The 19,611-nt window shown below is 44.9% G+C and overlaps 2 protein-coding genes across 8 annotated transcripts in view; one reads left to right on the top strand and one right to left on the bottom strand.

The window, feature by feature from the left end:
• The window catches only part of ZNF664 (zinc finger protein 664), a 35,942-nt gene extending 18,233 nt beyond the window's left edge, over positions 1-17,709 (bottom strand). For 2 of the 7 annotated variants that reach the window (XM_027125067.1, XM_027125064.1), the window contains exons 1-3: positions 17,042-17,168; positions 16,318-16,455; positions 1,979-2,075 (exon numbers count right to left, since the gene is read on the bottom strand). The gene's annotated coding sequence lies outside the window, so the exon portion shown is untranslated. Of the gene's footprint in view, positions 1-1,978; positions 2,076-16,317; positions 16,456-17,041; positions 17,169-17,595 lie in introns of those variants that run through there. The other 5 variants (XM_027125068.1, XM_027125063.1, XM_027125069.1 and 2 more) reach the window with 3 other exon arrangements.
• The window catches only part of CCDC92 (coiled-coil domain containing 92), a 29,725-nt gene continuing 27,784 nt past the window's right edge, over positions 17,671-19,611 (top strand). Inside the window, exon 1 of the mRNA XM_027125061.1 lies at positions 17,671-17,890. The gene's annotated coding sequence lies outside the window, so the exon portion shown is untranslated. The remainder of the gene's footprint in view (positions 17,891-19,611) is intronic.

Below are 19,611 nucleotides of genomic sequence, written 5' to 3'. Positions count from 1 at the left end.
CTCAGATTCTGGCTATTTTTATACCTGGGTCACAACCTGTAACTTGTTCTGTTTGGCAAACCAGGTAAGTATGTATGGGCGTGACAGAGCTGTGCAGCAGGCTCACTCAGGAAGCACGAACTGCAAGAGCAGCTAACTTCCTACAGCCACACAGAGACAAGCATAATCCTACGACCGCACAGGCCATGGCCATCAGAATTCAGGATTAGCATGGAGAGAAACGCATCACCACCCCACTCTCAAAATGAGCCAGGGAATGGTTACAAAACCCAGTGCAGAACGTCAGCATTCAGGCTTTTGACCTGGTAGGACTAGCACCTGAGGGTGATCAGTGCCATTTTGGAAACATACGCTATTAAAGACTACTAACAAATTTGGCCAGTGGTCCCAGCGAACACTCCTCACCTCCAGGAACTCTAGGCAGAAATGTGCATAGGACTGAACCAGAAATACAAAACACATGAATACTTCATCATTAGCTAGGCCTGTGAATCCCATTCCTGATGCAGCATTCCACAGTGGGGCTAGATCACATGGAGAACTCCTTTTCCCTCTGTTAGTGGTAACCTTGAGCTTGAGACCAAAGTAATTATGGGCAGAACAGGAATTCATAAACTACTAGGCCTGTATCTCAAGTCTTACTACTCATAAAAAAGGAGGCTGACTGAGGGGATCCAAGTCAACACCAGAGAGAATGGAGCCACAAAGGGACAGAGAAGAGAGAAAGATCATTTGCCACCATGCCCAGGTAGACTCGCCCAGGCTTCCAGACAGGGCCGTGGCCTGGAAGTCAACCCAGCACCCGGAGGAAGAGAGGAGAGCAGCCTCTCTTCCCCTGGGCTGGTCAGGAGCAGCCCCAGCCTTCCCACCCTGCCAAGTAGAGTCAGGAAAGAGAAAGACATCACACCTCCCCACAGGCTTAACCTTCTCACTGTGCACGGTAACTACACCCACTACGGCAAAGGCCACTGAAACGTCCTTTATCTCACTGAGTCAGTTCTCCTCGTGCAGGAGGGACGTGAAGTCAGGGCAGGGAGAGGCCCAGAGCTGAGAACTCAACCTCTGGCAGTGAGGGAAAAAGATGAGAAGCCACATGCCCCAGGCCAACAACCACTGAGACAGGGTTCTCCTTCCTCTTGCTGACCAGCCATGCATAGCAAGAATGTAAAGTTTCATCATGAACGTAAACCACAGCGATCCAGACTGCGTGTTCAACTGGAGTATTTTGGATTTCAGCAATGACCAAATAAAGAGGAACAAATACCTGTCCTACGTAAAATATATGTTGTCTTCTTGAGTCAAGCTGAAGGAAAAAAAATTATTAAAAAATGATCACAAATCCAAAGGCTCAAAAGAAAATGAAGGAAAAAAATGCTTGTGCTGGAAACACGCTGCTCTCAGAATCATGTCTGCACAGAGACTGATGTAACAGAGTCCCCAGTAAGAAGACTTTCAGGAACTCAAATTTAAGGAGAAAGCTGCTGTTCAGACTTTGGAAGAAAACACCAGAAACTTACGGAGTAACAAACTCAGCTTAAAAACAAGCTGTGATATCTCAGTGAAGACAGGACCAATGGGAAAGAAAACCAGGAGGGCATCAGTCTAAAAAGCAGGTTTCTGGTCCCGAAGGCCTTCAGGACAGCAAAGGAAAATGGAACAGAGAGAGCGAAGCTTTAGTAGCCAATGGCTTACATGAAATCAAGAAAATCAGACTCCAGAGGTACAAAGAGGAACTCCAGATGGGACAAAGGTGCTTCTGCTGTCTTCAGAGTTAAGGAAAGTTGTCTAAGGCCTAGAGACCTCAAAGCCAGAGAGAGGCAAGAGCTTTCTTAGAAAAATCATGAGACAGGGAGACTTTCTGCCTCACTGAGTCCGAAAGGGAACATGCTTAGAAAAAACTCCAGAGACAGTTTCGGTTTAGAAATAGTTGAGGGCGATTCTCCATCGAGGAAAACGGTCAAACAAGGGGAAAACTTACCACAGTGACAGAAGTCAAAACCCCCAAGACATTCCAGAAGAAGAGGCAGAGGCAGGGCCCACAGTGGCTGAAGGGCAACAAAAGCCTCGGGATCCTGCTGGGTTAGAAACATGCAGAGAGAAAAGTAGAAGGTTTGTATTATGGAGAATTTAGGATCACAAAGCTTTTTGAAGAGCTGACTATTATACATGTGGGGTTCCAGCTCAGAAGATAGGTAGACCCACTTATATTTAGGATTTATATAAAAATATGGAATTCAAGGCCTATAGGGCCGAGCAGAGGATGAGAAAGCCTGAGAAACTCTAGAAAGGAAATTCCAGGCAAGCCTGCACAACTTCCCTTCAAGATATAGGAATTCTAGTATCATAAGTAGCCTCTTGATAGGAACTTTATCCAAATTGAGTTTTAGGTTCACACTGGATACTGAGTAACTGACTCGGATTGGCTGGAATCCTAGAGAGTCTAAAATCAATACTGTTTTTCTCACTTATTTTCCAGGTGAGAGGCTGCTGAAGGAGCAGAGACTACAGGCGGCGTGAACGAGTTCATACCCTGGTTTTACCACACGCTAGCTGTGCAACCTTCACCTAAGAGATTAAGAGTGGGGTTAATGGAGATAATAAAAGGCAACTGACCTTGAAAGGTAACATTATAAGGTAGTTTAAGGGTTAAATAAATTAACGCATGACAAGTATTTAAAACAGTGCCTATGGTCTTCCCTGGTGGCACAGTGGTTGAGAGTCCGCCTGCCGATGCAGGGGACACGGGTTCGTGCCCCGGTCCGGGAAGATCCCACATGCCGCGGAGCGGATGGGCCCGTGAGCCATGGCCGCTGAGCCTGCGCGTCCGGAGCCTGTGCTCCGCAACGGGAGAGGCCACAACAGTGAGAGGCCCGCGTACCGCGAGAAAAAACAAAAGAACAAAAAACAGTGTCTAGAAACTGTTAAGGGCTCAACGAAGTTTAGCTATCATTATCATTATTTTATTTATTCCATCTACTTCCTCCCCTCTCTGCTATATTCTAAAACTGCTAAGAGTAGTTTGGGTATAGATTCCAAGATGTATTTTAAAGTTCGGGGAACATCTCTTTTCCTTGGGAAGTGATGACACATTAAGGGAGTTAGGGATCAAACTGCCGCCATGTTAACATTCGGATGCAACATTCTCCTAAATTTGGGGAATCTAGGGACGGTGCTAAGTTACTATATGTCTATATAGCTCCCCAGAAATCTGGGGGGAAGGAAACATGCAAATGATACGAGGTTGGAGTTAAGCCAACTCTGCTAACATCTATCTGAAGCAGCTCTATCACTTCAGCAGAAACCACTAACATGAGAAATGGAGTCCTACAGACTGCCCTGAGTGACCCTGCAACATCTGAAACTAAATCAAATGGGGAGAAAAAGGAAAACCAAAAATGCTTTCAATATATTTAGGGATTTTAGTTTCTAAAATGGGAACAAAGGGTTGACTCAGAATGAAGGTTGTTAATAGGATATACTTTAAAGGGCAGGAATTTCAAATGGTTGAGAGGGGGCCAGGTTTCTTCTTCCTTGCTGAATTACACATGCCAATCATGGTGCCTGCAAATCCTACAGATGGGAACGGCCTCAGCTTTAAGGATAGGCCCAGCTGCTGCAGACCATATAACCGCTCCATCTCACCTCACCACAGGGTCTTAGACTACGTGCAGACACCTGACCCATGAGCTTAACAGTGACCTCTGCTGTGGCCTGGAATAACAGTAAAAGCTGCAACAAAGTTGTATTCCCAATCTCTCTCTCTCAGGAATCTAAACAATATTGAAAATGAGGTGATTAGCCAGGAGACATGAAGCTGAAAGGTTACTACGTACAAAGGAACTGGAGCGGTCACGAGCAATCACAGCAAACCAGAGTCATGAGGAAGTAGAATCTCTAAGTAAGGTAGAGAAAAGATAGATGGGATAGGAAAAAAGAAAAAACCAGATGGCAGCAAGAGGAAAAAGACACAAAGGAAAGACAGCTGCCTTGAGACCCCACTGTCGATTGGAGAGACTGCTTGTCTCCGAGCTGACTTAGTTAACGACAGTTTTCTGGCCCAGGTGCATCCTTACGCCATATCCCGTTTCCTAAAATGGAATGGATCTCTGCTCCTTGCAACAGAAAATCGCTAACTAGAACAGTTACCTCAGCTCCCCTGAGGATGGAGTTTTCCCAGGAGGCAGCTCGGTGCCTCCAACCAACAGACTCCTGGCAAGTCCACCCCAGCCAGACGTGCCTAGATGTCGCAACAGAACGGGGCGGGGTGGGGGGGGTCTCATTCCCTAGGCTCCTTCGGCACAGGCCCTAGGGCTTATGAGCATCTCAATGGCCTATGAAAATGTTTGAGACCTGAAAAAAATATTTACTGGATGTAAAATATGAAAATAAAATCATAAAATCAAAGTTAATAAATGTTTAATGCCTACAACTAGTCTAATGAAGCTTAACTCACAGTTTTGTATAAGCTAATTTCATGTGGGATGTGGGTACGTTTTTTTAATACGTTTGATACGTGACATGGTAAAGGCCACCGAAGATAAGAGTGCTGAGGCCTTCTAAGGACTGCAAACCAGTCCCGCGGAAGGAGACATGCTTGGGTGTAAGCTGCAACCCGCCCACCCTGCCCTCCGCAGAAGTTTACACTTAAATATTATGCCTTACTACTCAAAACTGAGCAGTCTGAAGTTAGAACTCAAGCCTCACCTCCCAAATTTAAACACACTGTAACTTTGGCACTCCTGAATTAGGGGTCTATTATTTTTTCTTAATGTAATATTTGACAAAAATGAAGCCAAACAACTTCTACTAGCCATCCTATTAGTTTTACCAAAAAGAAGGGAAAACATGTTATTCAGGCTACAAATGGTCCTGTATGTTTGAAGGACATCTGTCAGCATAATAAATCAAAAATTGGTCACATTTACTCTCTCCTTGTGCAAGAGTCACCATGAATGTCAGGAACAGATCCAAACATTCTCTCCCATTTGGCCAGATTCTTAATCTGAGAAAAACAGGAGGTAGTTCAGAAGTTATACGAGATTTAAATCTTATACCTGTAAAAGCAGAAAGGCAAATATAATTCTCCTTCCACAGTCACTGCTGATTAGGGCTCTCGCTGGGTGAGCACAGAGAAGCTCACCGTCTGTTCCAGCTACGACCACTGCCCTCTCCCCACCTTCTCTGCTGGCCTTCCCTGCAGACCTCTACACTTCCCAGTCCTGCCCCCCCACACCCACTCCCCCTTCTATACCCCACCCCCACGACGCCTCTTCTGCAAAACTGTTCCCTGGGAGTTCCCTGGCCGTCCAGTGGTTAGGACACTCCGGGCTTTCACTGCCGAGGGCCCGGGGTCCAGTCCTTTGTGAAGGAGCGAAGACCCTGCAAGCTGTGTGGTGCAGCCAAACAAAACAGAAAAACCAACCAAACAAACAAAACCATTGCCCCCCTCGTCAGAGCGCAAGGCCAGACCCTTGCTCCTGTTTCACTCTTTGACCCTAGGTTACACACGTCTCCTCTGTCCCCAGTTCCCTGCACTTTCTCACCTCTCCTCAGGCCTTGCTGAAGGCATTGACCATTTCTTTTATTCCTTCTTTCTAAACACCAGTGTCCGCTAAAGGTACATCCTGACTCCATTTTTTTTTAGCTCAACCACCTGCCTGGCTTGAATGAGAACCATTTCCATGATGACAATTCCACATTCTCTCATAACAGGAATATTTACTTATCATCCCACAATGAACTGAAAATCACTAATTCGCCATATGAAGTCCCTATAAAAGGCAACATCTTCCCCCAACAAGTCTCCCAGGCTGGGAGCTTTAAATCCAACTCTCTCCCCCTCCCCACCCTACACATCTTTCCATTTCATCTGATCTCTGCTTATTTTCTCCTCTCAGCGTTTAAACCAACGCTAAGCCTCTTCCATCTTAAGGAAAACCCGTATTCAATCCTATGCCTTCTCTAGCTGCCATGCTCTCTCTCCATTTCCCCACCCAGGCTTCTTCAAGGCTTATCTTCCCGACTTCTATCGCTCCACTTCCCACTTACTCCTCCACCCATCACTACGCCACTGAAGAGCCTCCGGGCGCAGCCTTCATCTCGCAGGACTCTCCCTCTGTGACTCCGCTCTCACCACCACAGTCTTATGCTCAGCCTGCTGGAGACTCCTGCTGGAGACTCCTGCTCCCCCTAAGCACCGGTGCTCCCGTGGGCTCCACCTCAGCCCTCGCTGCTCCCCACTTACACCCCCACCAGGCCAGCCATCCAGTCCATGCGTTCTCAACTCGGGCTGTTAAAGAGAACCTTTTGTAGGAGTTGTTTTAACCGTGCAGAACGCCTCCAGAGGGCGCTCAAACACTTGCTCAGAAATCTTCATGGCCATTTACACAACAGCATTAGAACCTGAAACGAATTTCACAGTGGATTACTACCTCTAACTCGTTGCTAAGCAGCATGAAGATTTGTACAACCTGCTTTCTGCAGGTTCCCTGATCCTAACTGTGAGTCTGGGGGCTTGCTTATCACAAGGTCCTAATCCTAGCATAATACAGAGATAAAGTAATGTTACTGCATATTGGTTAACTAAAAACCTGACTTATGTTTGCTGGCCGATGCCAAGTATTTTGAATCATTGAAATAGTCTTAAATCCTATGAAGCTTAATCCTACACGTTTGACATGCACATCTAAAAATAATTTTGAAAGCCAGAGGGACATAATGGGGTTTACTCTGAAGGAAAGGGGTTCGGATTATTTTTATGAATTGTTTTATCATTTACCTAACCCCTTTGGGACAGACGTTTGCTCTGGCTTTAATAAGGGCTTCCTCACAAGATCTGTCACAATACTGTGGAAGGCACTGCAAAATTAGATGTGGAAATAAGCTATGATTATTTTATGAACTTGCAGGGTATGAAAAATAAATGAGCTCTAGAATAGCTTTACTGAATTTCTTATATCAGGTGACACAAAAGACAATGCATATTCTAGAGTTAGAATAAAGCTGTAGAAATGCTTTCGTATTAGCAACACAAATGACTGCTTTTTAAAATCAAACTTTGAATTCTTCTGATACAATGCCAAAGTTAACCTTCATTTTTTTGAAAATCTCCCTTCTTCCAACTTCTGTCCAAATGAGTATCTACCATAGCCACTGGTTATCCATCTTGTAGTTCTCCCAATTTGGATTAGCTGTGGTGATTCTTTAAACTTAGGCTAAACACTTCGATTTGCCCAATCTAGTTTCACTCCTTATCCCTTTATCACATCTGTGAACATTTAAAACTACTGCCCCTGCCACTTCTGGGAACTTCCTCCTCAGCTGCCAGGAACCGCCCTCTCCTGAGCCCCTCCTCTGCACTCACCGCCTGGCGCATCTGCCCCTGTAGGCCCTGCAACAGTGAACCCAATCAGCTGGGCTGAACCAATCAGATGCTCTTCCCTGAGAGTTTAGACTTGGGACGTGGAAAGTCTGGGTCTATAAAGTGACCTGGCAGGGACAGTGACTCAGGAGGGACAAAGGCAGAGAGCAGCTGCACTGATTCCTGTTGACGTTCCAGCCACCACTGGGTCTCAGCCAAGGAACAGCCCTGGATGCCGTGGTGGCCTCCTCAGAAATCCCCCTTCACTTAAGCCATTTCAAATGCATTTTCTTTTAACCAAATGTCCTCTAAGACATCCTCCTCCTCTCTGATGAATTCTTTTGAGAATTTAAAGGTCTCCCCTACCTTTTCCTTGATGGGTCATATGCCCCAGCTCTGCTCTGGGCTCCTCCTCATTCTGGCCTACACAATATCACCCATCCACGGTTTCCATGCCAGCTGTGCGGTGAGGACACTGTGAATGATTCTCCAACCTCTATCCATACTTCTGCTACAGCCTGAATGTTTGTGTCCCCTAACTCCAGTGTGATGGTGTTAGGAGGTGGGGCCTTTAGGAGGTGATCAGGTCATGTGGGCGGAGCCCTCACAATGGGATGAGTGTCCTTATAAAAGAGACCTCAGAGAACTCCCTCGCCCCTCTGCCACGTGAGGACACAGCGAGAAGACGGCATCTATGAACCAGGAAGCAGGACCTCATCAGACACTCAATTTACTGGCACCTTGATCTTGGACCTCCCAGCCTCCAGAACTGTGAAAAATAAATACTTGTTGTTGTAGCCACCCAGTCTACGGTGTTTTGTCATGGCAGCCCAAATAGACTAGGACAACTTCTAATGGCCAGGTAGGCACCTGCGGATGGATCAGACCTAGGGCACCCCTCTGCCTACGTCCTGGCCCACCTCTGTGTGGAACGACCAGTTTGGAAACATCAATAGAAATCGCTCCAATTATTCAGCAGTACTGACAACAGGATGACTGACTTTAGGACCACCACCTGCTCAAAGAGTCAGAGTCTAGCCCAAAAGGCAACCAGAGTATTACCCAAAGTCAGGGTCATGAAGTCGTAACTCCATATAAAAGACATCAACAGTCCAGTCTAAGCTAGACAGATACCCCAATCTTAAACAATACATAGATGTGTAATCATATTCCAAGGAAAATTTACCACACAGAGACACTGATTTTTACTAATGGATTTATGCACAGCACTCAGTCATTCATATAACAAAGCATGTATCTGCACCATAAAATCATTCTTTGCAAATTCTCTCAGGAAGATCCTACATGTCCTACAAGCCCCATACACTCAGCACGTCCAAAACTCAATCTGTCACCTCTTCACCAAAGCCAACTCTGTTCTCAACTCTAGTAAATGGGTCCACTAGTCTCTCAATTGCAAGTCAGAAACCTGGTTACCATCAACCCTCCTCCCACTCACGAAGTTCTGTCACTCTATCTCCTCAATTCCTCCTGAATTTATCCACCCACCTCACCGACATTCAGCTGTCATTCAGGCCACCATCTTCCCCTGGAACACTGCAAAGCCTCCAGGCTTGCCTTCCTCTAACCCATTATCCACTGTAAGGTAATCTTCCTAAAATGCAAAATGGATTGTTGATTACCCCGCTTAAAGTTTCTCAATGGGTTCCATTAATTCTCAGTGTAATTTCCGAATTTATTCATATGGCATATATTTGTTTGTTTCTTTGTTTTTGGCCATGCAGCATGCGGCATCTTAGTTCCCCAATCAGGGATCGAACACCGTGCCCCCTGCATTGGGAGAGCAGAGTCTTAAACCACTGGACCGCCACGGAAGTCCCAGGCTTTCAAACTCTGATCAGCGTTAGCTACTATTTACCTCTCCTGGTTCATCTCTCACAGCTGCCCACTCCGATTCTAGCTCCAGCCAAAGCAAACTTCTTCAGACTCGCCAGGTTCTGTCTGCTCCTAGGCCTCAATCACTCCCTGCCCCGCCACCCAACACTCCTTTGAACTCTGGGCCCTCACACTTGCTGTTCCCGCCATTTACCTTCGGGGCTCACCTTCTCTAGAAAGCCTCCCCTGACTGGCACCCCTACCCTCAAATCTGGGTCATGTAGGGTACCTTCTTATGTGCCCCCAGAGCCCTTCCATGTCCGCAACGCTATCTCCACTACCACACTTCCTCGGCTTTGTCCTCCACTAAGCCACATGCCACTCCACGTCCACAGAACCTACTGCAGGTCCACAGTTAACCCCTGGCAAGGGAACAAATGCACATGCCTTTAGAATAACCCCTTCAGCCTCACCTACACTGCATACCCCGAGGCACCCTGAGCTCCACTCTGCCGAGTCACTTGCAGGCCCTGCATAATAATCAGGCTCTCAATGCTTCTGCCCTTGGTCCAGCTGGCTAAGTGCTACTCATCCTGACTCAGTTAAATGCAACTTGCTCTGGGACTGGATCTGTGTGTTAGGAACACGAAGAGTTAACAAGAGTCAACCTAGGAAATTCCACGGCCCATGTTTTAAGTTTCTGCATTTATTCTACAGTTACAAGAAACGAGAACTATTTTTATTCTGCATATTGCTAAGAAGCAATTTTCCTCCAAAAGTTGGAAGAGACAAAATTCATTCAAACTTACTCCAAATGTATCACTCAAAAAATGTTTAGATATTAGTTTTTAGAGAACATTTTAGAGGACACTTTAATATATAAGACAGATCTATTTTTTTAAAGGGCATGTATCTATTAACCATGCAGCTAACACATGTTCTACATAGGATGTACTTTTTTAAAGTAAACGTTCCAAAATAAATGAAATAACAAATTATAGATGTAATAACATAATCCTGAAAAATAAAAAAAGCAAAAAATTTTAAATCATCCTACATCCTACTACCCTAAATACACAACTTTTAAGATTTTCATTTAATTTCTTCTAGACATTTTTCCATCATAGGTTTTTGTGGAGGGTTGTTGGGACTTCTGTTTAACTAAGGGTTTTAATCATATCACGTATGCAATTTTGCATCCTGATTTTCCTTCAACATTGTCATAAGCACTTTAATACATTTTCTTCCTAAATATTTTAACGGCCAGTAATATATTATCCAGTGGATGTACCATAACTTAACCCTTAAAGTTATAGGACATGCACCCTTAAAAATAATTCCACAATACATATCTTTTGTATGCAAAGCCTCTCTGTATTTAAAAATATTCCTCTGGGCTTCCCTGGTGGCGCAGTGGTTGAGAGTCCGCCTGCCGATGCAGTGGACGCAGGTTCATGCCCCAGTCCGGGAGGATCCCACGTGCCGCGGAGCGGCTGGGCCCGTGGGCCGTGGCCACTGAGCCTGTGTGTCCGGAGCCTGTGCTCCGCAATGGGAGAGGCCACAACAGTGAGAGGCCCACATACCGCAAAATAAATAAATAAATAAAAATAAAAATATTCCTTTGATGGCTCCTAAGTGGTTGCTACATCAAGGAATATGATTACTTTTAAGGCTCTTGATACATATGTCTAATGTAACATAAGAGTGTGACATTTTTGCTACATCCTCACAAGTCCTAGGTCTTAAAATTTTTTAGTCTAAATTTAGGCCTTTATTAAGTGAGAAATTGTAAAATCTTCATTACAAGTAAATCTCATTGTAAAAAGGAAAAAAAAACTTCAACAATCCAAAACATTGTGAAATAAATATAAAATCAGTCCCAGAAATAAAAATTCAGTCTCCCCTATTCTCTTCCCCTCAGAAGTAGTCACATATCTTTCTAGATCTGTCTCTATTTTTATTCAGAACACACACACACACAACCACACACACTATTTTGTTTTGTATCTTACAAAGAAACGGAATTAAACCTGCTCAAAAATATATTCTAGACATCTATCCAAGCTATGTCAATACATACAAATCTACCTCTCTTTTAAAAAGCTACGTAACATTCCGTAGTGTACAGGTACCAAATTTTTTGTGTTCATCTTCAGTTTTTCCTCATTCTAAGTGATGCTGCGACAGACTTCATTCAAACTAACTTGTATCTTCTTATTAGAATATCATCAATTCCTTGAAGTGTATCTGCTAGATAAAAGCATATGGATGTTTTTAAAATTTTGACAGGTTTGGGCAAACTGTCATCTGGAAAGGTCGAACCAATTTTATGTTCCCAAGAATATACGAGGTACCTTTTTCTCTACATCCTTGGGCAGCTTTTAAATTTTAGCCTGAGAGCCACCCCCCCCCCCCAAAAAAAACCTCACTGTTTTAATTTCCATTCCCCTAATCACAAGTGAGGTTGAATTTCCTGTCATTGCTTTGATATTTTCATTTCTCTCAGAACTATTCATATTCTCCATTCATTTCTTAATTGTGTCAATTCTATTATCCTTTGTTTATACATGTTACCAAAACTTTTTCCCCAGTCTGTCACCTTGTGATGTTTTTTTGTCACTCAGAAATATCAGCTTTGATGATGTTCCAACTTATCATCCTTTTACGATTTGGGGCCTTGGTCTTACCTAAATGGTCTACCCCAAAAACATTTTTCCCAACATAATACATCCTCCAACATAATAAATTCTTATATTTTCTTCTAGTACTTTTATAGGTGTTTTTGTCTTTGAGTTAGTTCTTTAATTCAAATAAAAGTCATTTTTGAATATGGGGAAGTAGAATCTTTCTTTCCAAATAGTCATTTTTCCCTATACAATACATCAAACAACCATTGCCCAACTGTTTCAAAATACCAACTTTATTATATAATAAATTCCTATATATATATATATATATATATATATATATATATATGGGTCTGTTACTGGATTCTACTTGTCCATGTACCAGCTTGTCTATTCTTGTGCTCACCATTTACATTACTGTACCATTACAGTATGTTTTGATATCTGGCATAGCAAATCGTTCATCACTATTTTTCCGCTTGAAAAATTTCTTGGCCACTCTAGCACGTTTAGTCCTCTGGACAAATTTTAGAAGCAATTTATCAAGTGTCCAGAAATAAGTCTCACTGGGATTTCAACTGGAATAACACTGAAGTTACAGTTTAATTTGTAGAGTATTGCAATCTTTACAAAGATGCCGTCCCTTCCAGAAACATGTAATGTCTGCCCATTTATTTAGGTTAGCTTTTAAATTCTTCAGGTAAAGGTTTTTACTTTTTTCATAAAGCTCTTGTACATTTGTGTTTTACTCTTAAATGTGTTCTGGTTTTGTTGCTACTGAGAAGAGACTTTTACTTTTCTATAGGAGTAATTACCAATTATTTGATTATGAGTGAGATCACACATCTTTCCAAATGTTGAACAAATTATACTTCTATCCAGTGAACTATCCACATCCTGCAACCACGTGTGGATTTTCATGATTTTCCTCATTGATTTGTGTGAGTCCTTTGCATGTTGAAGATATTAACTCTTCACTTATATTTGTCATAAATATTTTCCTACTTTGTGGTTTAGTTTTTGATCCTAGGCTTTTGTTTTCTCTTTCTTCTTAAAGAAGTTTTAAATGTGTACATAATCTAATACATTGATTTTAACTAGCAACAGATTTGAGTGCCCCATAGGTGCGAAGACCTGTATCTCTCTCTCACAAAAGCTGCACGGTAGGTATTACTTTCCTCACTTAAAATAATCCAGTTCAAGTCTGTGTGACTGCAAAGCCTGTGCTCTGTCCACCTCAGCGTGCACAACTCTTTTTTCCAGATGTTTAATATTTACTTCCATATTTTCTTCCTGATTTGAAGGGCATTCACGATGGTTTGTCATTTATTACATTCCCATATACAGTTTATCTCTGGGGTGCTGAATAGGTTCCAGTGACCTGTACAGAACAAACATGATTCTACAATATGTTTAAACAATCAGATAGGGTTTGTCCCACCTCATTACTCACTATTCTGTCCAGTTCACCCAAAAAAGGGCATCTCTATAACGTTTAAACATCGCATCCAGGAATACGGCCTGTCCTTCTGTTTAAGACATTGTCTTATCTTTCAGGATGTTTTCTGGTCTCCTCCAGGCAGACCGCACTTGTCTCGGTGAGGCTGTGCTTACCTGTTTCTTGTTTTTTGTTGCACTGTGATCAGAGCCTGCTGTTTTGGTTGTTTATCCATTTAGTTTCTGCCAGGTTATTTTTAGTATTCAGAAAGCTATGACTTTTATATACACATTGTGCGCCCAGTCACTTTCTCGATTTTTTTGTCTGTTTTTTCTGTTATTCTCATTTTTTTAAGCCAACAGCATCTACAAATGTTTCCCTTCTTTTCATTTTAGAGCCTTGCCTCAGTCTTATTTCATGTATTCCTGCTCTGACAAAACTTACCAAAAACATGTTAAATACCCCAAATTTTAATTTGACTCTGATACTTTTCTGTTAAGCATAGTATGAATAGTTTAACATATGTGTGCCTTTCGCATTAAAAAAGTGCATTTTTATGCCTACGTTTTAGGAATAAAGAATTATTTATTTTTAAAATCAATTATTTATTTTTAAAATCAAATACCTATCTTGATCTTAGTTTAGCTGGTAGTTTAAAGTCAACGTGAACTGGACGGGAAAGACCACTTCTCTTCTAGAAAGGCCTCTGAAATGGCCTACCTGGTCTCCCCCACTTCGACTCTCCACCCCTACATTCTGCACGCAGCTGCTGGAGTGGTTGTTTAAACATGCAAATCTGATTATGTCACTCCCCTACTTAAAACCGAACCCTTGTAATGGTTTCCCATTTCACTCAGGGTGAAATAAAACATCCTTAACCTGCCCTACAAGACCCTACACGATCTGGCCCCTGCCTAGCCACACTTGCCCCTCACCCACCATAATCTATCCACACGTCATTCTTTCAGTTCCCGGAATGGGCAAAGCTTCCCCCCTTCTGGGCCTTCCTACAGGCTGTTCCCCTGCCTGGAAAATTATCCCCCATCTCATTCTACACTGACGCCTACTCACCCTTCAGATCTCAGCTCAAACCTTATTTTTGCAAAAAAGTCTTTCCTGGGCCCTCCTTCTGCAATCTGAAATTTGGTCCCCTTTTTATACTCTCTCATAGCCAATGCTACTTCACTTTCATAGCAGATACCAGTTTATGATTCTACACGCAGCTGCGCGATTGTGTTTAATTTCTGATCTCCTCTCCCCCCATAGATCAATTACAAGAGAACAGGGTCAAGTTGATTTTGCTGACCACACTACAAACATTCATGCATATATGAATGAAAGAAAAACACCTACAAAGCCCCTAATGGTATCTCTTACATCTTAAATGATACCCATCACATTATTCAATAAATATTTACCGTTAAAACTCTGATACTGCCTGCAAACTCCATAAGAATCCATTTTACTCAAAGGACATAAAAACTAACCTGAATCTGCTGCTGCTTCAGAAAAACACATACACAAATTTACATCACTAGGAAGTAAGTTCTGTTTACATATTATGAGAGTTTTATGTAGTGTTCAAGTTGCTGATACTTTATTCTCAGGCAACTAATTTTTATGCCTTATTTTTAAGGTATGTAAAGCACTATGAAAAGTGCTTTGTAAAATACTCTTTCAGAAGTCTAATGTATTAACAGTACTTGGTAAAAATATAGCAAAATCAGAAATTAAACAGCATTCAAAGTTGGCTATCTGTAGTATTCTGTAATATACATATCTGGTCAAAAAAGAAAATATAAATTATATTGTAAATTAAAAATTCCTTCAGATCACAAAGGCCAATTAAATCAACATTATATACCACTTTACACTCTACAAAGACTTTCACATACATCATATGACTGAACTTGGTGGGACAGATCAGGTATTAACACCATTTGTAGAAAAGAAAACTGAGGCTTAGAGTAATTAAATGTCCTCCCCAAGGTCACAGGACTTGAAAGTAGTAGAGTCACAATTACAACGGGGGGAGGGGTGGAGGCTCCTACATGTAAATTTCTGAACCAAAGAGAACTTCCATCATAAAAGCTTAGGCTCTGTAATTAGTGTAGATTTGTGCTCCCTTCACTAAAATGTCATTTCACTAGAGAACGACAACCAAAGAAGCTGTTTAAGTATCAAGTTAAAACATCCATTGCCATCAATCCAGGAAATGGCTAAATAAACTATGGTGCACTCAAACTATGGAACATGATGCAGCAGTTCTGCAAAATGAGTGAATGCATCACATGCTAAAACTGAAAGCTAGAGTACACTTGTACTTGTTAAAACAGTCAGAGATAATACAAGTACACACATTGTTTAGATCGTAAAAACATTTTTAAAGATCTGGAAGGATACACACCAAACATAATAGTTGTTATCTCTGGGGACAGAGATTTGTAGTCAAAGACTTTAGCCCATCTCTGTAATGTTTTCATTTTTACAACGAAAATGCTTTACTTTGCTAATTTAAAACTAATTTTTAAAATTTAAATTAACCTGTGGGTTGAACACGAAGGTCATTTTTCTGTTCTAAAAAGCTGTGCATCTACCAAGGAAGTAGGGCCCCCCCCCAAAAAAAGGACAAAATATAGAAACAAAAACAGTTCGATCCTTTTAAAACAATAAACTATCACAAAACGTTCCTTTAAAAAAAAAACAATAGCTCAGAATTTTTAAAAAACATCTAGTCTCCTTTGTTGCAATAAGACAACCAATCAACTATCAACTAGAAAAGTCCGGAACAGGCTCCTCCTAGAGAGATTTAGTTGTTAGAGTTCGGCAAGGAAGGTTTCACAAAGGAGCTGAGTTTTGAGGGAAATGAGAGGTGACTTGGCAGAGAGATGCGGGAAGATTAAGCCAGATGGGGAAATGTCTGGGAGGTGGATATGTTGAGTTAATCAGAAGCAGGGCACAGGGAGAAAACTGGAGTAAAGTCCTGAAAGAGGAGAGGAGGTTCCTTTGGATGTGGGAGGTAAGAGGGAGCTCGACGGCGCTGCCATCCAGTTTACCTGGGTTGAGAATCCGGCCCTTGTTATGGTCAAACAATGGAGGCGTCCAGCGGCAGCAGCGATCTGCGCTGGGTGCCGGGAGGGTTCCTCATCACCTGAGTAGGATGCTCGGCTGGCTCTGCTGGGACGCGAGGCGCTCTAAAAAAAAAACACAACATCACATCATGCAGCCAAGCTTCTCCGCGACACAGCCTGGCTCCCTGATCCCACGGCGCGGCCATTACCGCCTCTCCGCGGACCCGCCTGGAAAGGCTCCAAGGCGCGGCTTCACGGGTTTCTAAAGCTGTTTTGCTCCCCCTTCCCTCAGCTCCAACAACAATGGAGCCCGGCTCGGGAGTCCGGCTCCCGCGGGGCCTCCGCCCGGCCTCGCCCCTGCCGCTGCACCTCCGCCGCCGCGCACCCTGCCGCCATCTGTAACCCCCGCTCCCCGGCACTGCGGGCCCACGCCGGCTCGCCGAGGCCAGAGGCCAGGCTGCCCTCCCCGGGGCCGGCCCGGTGGCCGCCAGGCCGCCCAGCTGCGCGGTAGCTGCTCTGACCTTTCCCACCGATGCCCGGGCACCCGCCCCGGCTCGAGGCCCATCCTAAGTGATGGGTTGTTTTTCTTTTCTTTAATCCACTCATCCTTCTTCCGACCCCGAGCCCACTCCCCGGCCCCCGCCCCCCGCCCCCGCCTTGACTCAAAGAAGAAATAAAGAGACTGCAGCTCGGCCGCCCCACAACTCACTCCAAGTGAGGGGTTGAAGCGCCCCAGGCCGCGGACTCCGCGCACCCACCCTCCCTCTCCTCAAGGGACACCTCACAGGTGCGCCTCCAAGCCGCGCGCGCGCGCTCCGCACACCCAGACGCCTCCGGGGGACAGCGCGCGTGCGCACGCACGAGGCCAGCGAGCCCCAGGGGAGCGGGGGCCGCACGCATGCGCGCCGCCCGGCCCTCTCCCCTTCCCCCCTCCCCTGCCCCCGCCCCCGTTGGCCGCCCGCGCGTGCCCTCCCCCCAATCCCAGGCTGGTCCCGGGTACCCCCCAACCCCCACCGCCCAGCGCGCGCGCGCTCCCGCTCGCCCGCCTCGCTCCTCCTCCCCCGCGCCCCACCCGGGCCCGCGTTACCCCGGGCAACCGCAGTGCGACCGCACCTGAGCTTTGCGCCTGCGTCCCACCGGCCAGACCCTCCCTTCCCCTCGGTCCGTTCCCCAACCCCTAACAGCTGCGGGAGGGGGGCGTCGCCCCCTCCCCGGGAAGTGAGTATCGATCGGCCTCCCCCGCCCCTCCCCGCAGACACAGACCCGCCGCCGCGCCGGCGCCTCTGCCGCCCTCCCGGTCAGCGCGGACAGGCCTCGCCGCCCCGGCCCCCGCTCCCAGCGTGCACCGCGGCGAGCGCTCGGGTGGGAGCCGGCGAGATGCGCTCGGCGGGCGGTGCCCACTGACCTCCCTCGGCGGCCGGGCCGGGGCAGGGCCGGAGCCGGGAGCCAGCCCCGCCCGCCGCCCCGCCCATGGACCGCAGGCCCCCGCTGCCGCCCGCCCGGAGGACCGCGCCGAGGGGGGGAGCCGCCTGAAGGACCGCGACGGCCGCGCCCGCAGGTGAGGCGGGGCCCGAGGTGTGACCGAGTCCAGCCCCGCTCACCTGGCGGTACCTGCAGTGAGGCTCTGCGGGCGCCGGTGGGGGGGCGGAGGCATCTGTCGAGGCAGAAACTCATTTAGATAATTTTTAAAGCCCTCACTGCAGGGGGAGGGGTGCTCCCGACCCACGGGCTGGGGAAGGGTGTCCCCTTGCGGAGACATCTCGGGGGGAAAAACCAAGAGGTGGAAAGGAGGGCAAAAGTGAGGCGCAGCGACTCCCGCGCCGGCTGCCTGCAGGGTCTTCCAGCCCGTTATGGGGAGGGGGATGCCCTTGCCAGGGCTCCAGTCGAGGCTGCAGTCCGTCCCCACTGCGCACCCAAGCCAATCCGAAGGGAGAGGAGAGGACAGCCCAGGGGCCGCTTCTGCCAGCCCCGGGGTGGGATTGTAGGGTGAGGGATCCGCATTGCAGGTGCACCAGGAGCGCCCGAGGGCCTGGCCCTGCTTTGTTTGGGATGCTGTGGGGAGGAGGCCGTCTGAATCCACATCGCTATTTAAATGCGTTTACCACCTTGTGGACGTTAGAGACCCTCCCAGATAAGTTGCATTGTCTCCTGTCCTGATAACCCTTTACGTAAGTACTCTATCTTTACAGCCCCTTTCTAAAGCTTTGATATGGGCTTTAGTTTACCCTAGATAACGATTTGCTTGTGATTCATGAAACTGAGCATAATGCAAATATGCAGCAGAGCTCCAGGCTCGGCGACAGAGCTGCCGTCTGCTACAGCGAGTTAGTCTAGTTTATCTAACTTACGTTTTCATGCTTACCTGTATTAATTTTAAGCTTTGATATTGAGCCGTATGATCTATTCCAATTATGCAAATGAAGTGGTCTGAGAGGAAGTATGATCGTGCTCTGTAATTTAGGTTGCAGTAATCGGTCTTACAACAAAATACAAGCTGTCATACGGTAATATATTACACATTTCCAGAAACCAACCTGTAAGAGTGTTAAAGCTAGAATTGACGTTTTAATACTTTTAAGTTTGACGTTTATTTAAAGAGCATTGTTATTGTTTTATTACATGGGTTTTGTTTTGTTTTGCACAGTCAAGAATTCTCTTGCATTTTCTTGCCGTTGAATTATAAGGAAAAGAATGCTAACATTTAAAGTGACTTTTACCTCCAAAGACGTTCTGAATTCATTTCTTTAGGCTAAATGTTCATCTTACGTGAAATATTTTTGGAGAAGGTTTTAAAGCTTATGGTATGTTTATGTGTATATACACATATGTTTACGTATACATACACACTATTGGAAAACCTTAAAATAAAATAGTTTTTATTGTTCCTCTGCATCATGTTATAATTACTCAGTAAATTCAGTTTAGGTATATTTAAAATCTAAAGTACCAGGCAATAATTTGTGTGTATCAGATTTCTACTGTAGCACATGTAAATACAACAGTCTAACAAACAAGTTTCTTGAAATTAGATATTTTTATTGTTAATTCTTTTTTTTAAAAAATGAATCCTTTTACTTACGACAGAAAATCACTCATGTGGGCGCTTAACTCTTTCATCTGTCATTCGTTGCATAAATTCATTTTAACATCATCATTACTTGATGGAGTGCATTTGCAGCAATACTGATGTTAACAGTGTTGAGGCTTTTAAGAAATACTTATTTTTGTATTATACTTATAATTTTCTTATATTTCTGGCAAGAAAAGACATGAGCCTTT

This window comes from Aethalodelphis obliquidens, unplaced genomic scaffold (genome assembly GCF_003676395.1).
Source record: "Aethalodelphis obliquidens isolate GAN/ISIS:26980383/991018 unplaced genomic scaffold, ASM367639v1 scaffold28, whole genome shotgun sequence".
Taxonomy (NCBI): Eukaryota; Metazoa; Chordata; class Mammalia; order Artiodactyla; family Delphinidae; genus Aethalodelphis; species Aethalodelphis obliquidens.
This window is presented reverse-complemented; position numbering and strand designations above follow the sequence as displayed.